The sequence below is a fragment of the Papaver somniferum genome, chromosome 4, assembly GCF_003573695.1.
Source record: "Papaver somniferum cultivar HN1 chromosome 4, ASM357369v1, whole genome shotgun sequence".
Classification (NCBI taxonomy): domain Eukaryota; kingdom Viridiplantae; phylum Streptophyta; class Magnoliopsida; order Ranunculales; family Papaveraceae; genus Papaver; species Papaver somniferum.
In genome coordinates, this window is record NC_039361.1 from 29,844,189 (window position 1) to 29,849,144 (window position 4,956).

Below are 4,956 nucleotides of genomic sequence, written 5' to 3' on the forward strand. Positions count from 1 at the left end.
TTCCTAGAAAGGAAAATATACCTAGAAAAGGAATTATTCCTAGATAAGGAAATAGATTTCTAAAAGGTTTGAGAAATCAAACCAACAGCTATAAATATACATGTTTAGCTCATATCTAAGGATATCTAGAGAGTGTGGTTTGACACCTAGAAAAGGAGGTTTAACACACAGACCTATAGAGCTTGTAGACAAATACTTGTGTTATTGTCAAAAGTAAGCTTAGAAAATGGTTTAGGTTTGATCCACTGTTAAGAGAGATTGTGACTGTAACAAAGAGAGAAATGTAATAGTTTTCTTGTTCATAATATAGAGAAGATATTTTCTTCGAATCTGGTTTCTAGTGTGTTCATTTTTCTACTTTTCGTCTATTATTATTTTGAATTCCGCCTCTATAATAATAGTCTCCAAGGTACAGATATCGTACATATCAAGTTGGTATCAGAAAAAGGTTAGTTTCTTTTATGGAAGATTCATGCGGTTTATGGTTTTCACTAGATCTCTCTACAGAAAGCTTGTTGAGGTACTCGAGAAGCAAGAAGACGTTAGAAGAACAAGGGGACCAAGGATGACTAAGTCATATGATGATCCTAAGCATAAAGAACCACAAACTATGGAAGAAAAGGTGGATATGCTACAAACATACATGAATTCGGTTCAAACTATCCTTAAAGAATCGACTGAATGTATTCATTCTTATATACCCAAGTCGAAGACGAAGAAAAAGGCTACATCTTCACCTACTGTTTCGGAAGATGAGGAGGAGGAAGAAGAAGAAGAAGAGGACTAAGAAGAAAACGAAGGTGAGTTTCTTAAATGTTCTACTTCAACTAAACTTCATGGTAAGAATCTTAAAATTAATGTTCGTGTTGATATTCCACTTTACGATGAGAGTGTCGATGCAGAAAAATTGGATGATTGAATCGAACGTTTAGAGACATATTTTTCTTTCTTTGAATATGGTTCAAAGGAAAAGATTTCTTTCGCGGCATTGAAGCTACAAAAACATGCTCTAACTTGGTGAAAAGCTTATCAAAGACAAACCTAGGTAAGAGAGCATCGTCATGGAAAAGATTCAAGGAAGTTGTAAGGAAACAGTTTTATCCGGTTGGCTACCTTGAGGAGAGATGTTCAAGTGGTACAACTTGAAGCATACCTACAACCAAACCGTGCAAGAATATACTTCGGAATTTCAGAATCGAGCTATGGTTTTGGATTTAGACTTAGGAGATTATGTTATCTATATGAAGCATATTTCCGGGTTCCATGAGTATATATGGAAGAAGTTGAAGATGTATTCGGTGGATATTATCTTTGAAGCAATCATAAAAGGTAATGCCATCGAAGGCAGGCTTAAGAAATCTGACGTTGAGGGAAATACCAAGGGGAAGTCTGGAGGTTTCGTCTCTAAAGGAGATGAAATAACCAAAGAGGATAGGAAGTCTAAAGACAAAGAAGGTTTGATTTTGCACTCAGTGCAAACAAGCAGGACATGTTGTCGACAAGTGTTGGATGAAGTATACTAATCTAAAACCAAAAGGGTTGCAGAAGAGAGAAGTCATGATAGCAACACTAGTCGCACAAGCTCCAAAAGAAGTCCAACGACTAACTGAGCCTAGTCAAAAGCTCTCTATGATGACAGGAGGCGCATAAGAACTTACGAAAGACGATCCTGGGGAACGACTCTTCACAGTTAAGATGCAGGTTAAGACAACACTTATAAATGTTTTTATTGACCCGGGAGGTCAGAAGAATTTACTTTCACATTCTTTGGTACATAAATTTGGTTTGAAGACTTTCAAACATCTAAAACCCTATCCTTTAGGGTGGCTTCAAAAGGAAGGTGGGCTACAGGTTGCAGAGCAGTGTGCGTTCAAGTTTGCTTTTAATGAGTCATACATTGATGAGATTACATGCGATGTGGTTCCATTAGATGTTTTTCAGGTTGTACTTGGTAGCCCTTACTTGTGGGATCGAGATGCAATTTTACATAGGGGAGACCAGAAGCATACTTTTACCAAAATTGGGAAAATTTTTGTAATACGAGGTATAGACTGTTCTCTTTAGGGAAATTTAAGACCAACCTCACTGGCACAATGAAATGCGTGATCATCGTATACATCCATATCCCTGTTACAACAAACACATGAACTATTGGCATCAAACAAAGGAATGCCAAGTCTGTATCCAAGTATAGCACAAAGCTGACGTCGCCCAATCTTCTGTACAAGACCATCATCATCTATCGGCCCAATCTCACTATTAATATCTAGGAAAAAAAGTAAAAAAAAAAGTGTGTAGCAGTATATTCTCACCGAATAGAAAAAAAAATCCTTTCAAAAAAAACAATTAAAAAAATTAAACAAAACACAAATCATCATCATTGCTTTAAAAAAATAAAAAATCATCTATCCCCCCATATCCTAAAACAATTACAATTGCACTTCATTACATTCTATGAAATTCTTATTTTATTTTAGTAACTTTGGTAGCATTTTGTTTCGTATCCCACATATTCCTGTGAGCCTTAAACCTCTTCGAAACCCCATCAACGGCAACATCAAAACCATCTTGAGTAGACCCTAATCCATCTTTAGAATAAGCATACACAAATTTAGGTACATACTCGATCACTTTTTCTCTCATTTTTCTCACTTCATTAATAACATCTATAATAAACCATTCATATTTAGTTAATACATATGATATTTCGTTTGGATCAACTGGTCCAACCCTTCGGTCAAAATTATGGTCACATTCATGAAGATATTTTCTCATGTTATGTAAAAGAAGACACCACAAAACGAAAAACGTGCTAAACATGAGTACATTACAATGGATTTGGGTACTTAGATGAGATGTTGAATGATGGGTGGAGAAAATTTGAAGTTACATCTATAAATGTAGCGAAATATTTGAAGTGAAACCTCATATACATTGATTTTGTTAACATGGCGAAAAATTCTTTCACTTTCTCTCATTTTGGTTTTATTTTGGTGGTGGTTTTGATCACTAACTATTAGTAAGTAATTATATTCTTGATTGTCATATACTGTATTTAGTTATCTGAAATTTTACTAATTATATTTGTGTCGGGGGATGATCACAGTGGAGGAGTTGTAGCCGAAGGCAGACAAGTATGTGATGGCAACATTTTGGGACGAATAACTGTTCGTGGCGAATGTAGGAACTGTGTTGCTCCCTGCAGAGACCGCTTCAACAACGTTGTTAGGATTCAATGTGCCCCTCTTCCGTTCAATCAAATCGAGTGCTTCTGTTGTGGTCCTGTGACGACTCATGAATCGTTAGAAACGTCTTAAGTGAGACCAAGCGATTTATCAAGCCAAGATCTTAAATTTGTATCGTATAAAATAAGAACGATTGTGGAAATCGTTAGTCAAGTCCATCTATGTAATTCCTCTGTTATCGTTTGTCAAGAATATAACAAAAGATCTTAAACTTGCATTCATAGTATTAGTGTTTTGCAAAGTGCAATAAAATTTCTTTTGTTGGCAACGAAAATACATAATGTCTGTCAAAATTTCTGATTCAGATTTCATTTTATCTTTTGACTTAATCGGGGATGTCCCCAAATGAAACAAATTTGTTGAAACACAATTCCTTAACTTTTACTGAATAATGCGTGTGGAAATATTATTTTTTTAGATTCGAACAAAACCTTGTAACAAACAGCTAGCTTTGAGAATTGTCATACGTAACAGCGTAGAAGACTAATTTGTTGCATATTTGAAAAGAAAGAAGAAAAAAAATAGCACCACGAAAACTCTCATAAGTGTTTGGTCCCAATAATGTTTCTTTTGGAGAGGGAGTAATTGAGGATAGCAACAGGACCTCAAATAAACTTGACATTCACATGTGCGCAAAACCATTTCATGTTTCCATATGCATGTCAACTCACTGTCTTCAAATTTATAACTTCAGCTACTTGATTTTGATTTGAAAGCTCACCGTATTGCATTGCTAAAGTGCTTTGCTTCTCAGTACTGTTGAGAAAAACAGGTCTACCAACAAATCTAACCGCGCTGCCTGTATGGCATCGGTGGCAAAGTTTAGCTCTCTAACACTAAGTCTTATGGACTAGATTGAGCTGCTAGATTAGCATAAATGTGTTGCAATTCAAAGAAAAAGTGTTGCATATTTGTTAACACTAGTTCTCTCTCCTACCAGTTGCTAGCATGTGAACTAGCAGCTAGATAGTTACGCTAAATCATTCAGCGCTAGAAAAACCACCTTTTCACGGAATGGTTCAGCGCTGAGAGATTTATTTTTGATCTGACGGCTGATATTTAAAGCGCTGAATCGTGGTCCCAGATGACGTGGACTGCTAATCTAGCCGCTAGATTATCACTCCCATAAGACTTAGGTGGTTGTTCTAGCTGACGTGGATTGCCAATGTAGCTGTTAGGTTAGCACCCCATAAGACTTAGCCTAAACAATTGTAATTCCGATTATTCCATCCAAAAGAAAAATAGAAATTGACGTTTGGTCCCAAAGTTACTGGGCTTAGGACGCTTTAGTCCATCCATCTGAAGCCCAGTACAGTTTAGTCCAAAAAAAACCCGTCCAAAAAAGATTAGTCCAAAACCACGGACGAATCCCGGTTTTTCGAGTTTCCCATATACCATAATTATCCTTGAACGATTGTTGTTATATAAAGCCTGATTTTGAAATCGAAATTTTTGGATCTGAAACTTTAATTCAAAACAGGATGCAGCTCTGAGATGATTTGGGAGGCGATCTAACAGTTTCAGAGAGGATTTGATCGTTTCTTCATCATATCTCAACTCAGGTTACGTTCGAGTGTGTTCTAGAGTCGAAAATTCTTAATCTCAGATTTGAAGAAACCATAGAGTGAGAGATAGATCGTTCCAGGTTTTAATTTGGAGGTGATTTAACAGATTCTATGAGCTTAGATTGGATTTGATTGCTAATGGAGCA

The 4,956-nt window shown here is 36.2% G+C and overlaps 1 long non-coding RNA gene across 1 annotated transcript; it reads left to right on the forward strand.

Moving 5' to 3' along the window:
• The first annotated feature begins 2,887 nt into the window (after window positions 1-2,887).
• LOC113273678 lies at window positions 2,888-3,466 on the forward strand. Its single transcript, XR_003322545.1, has 2 exons — window positions 2,888-3,019; window positions 3,107-3,466. It is a non-coding gene; the product is annotated as an uncharacterized LOC113273678 (long non-coding RNA).
• The last annotated feature ends 1,490 nt before the right edge of the window (window positions 3,467-4,956 follow it).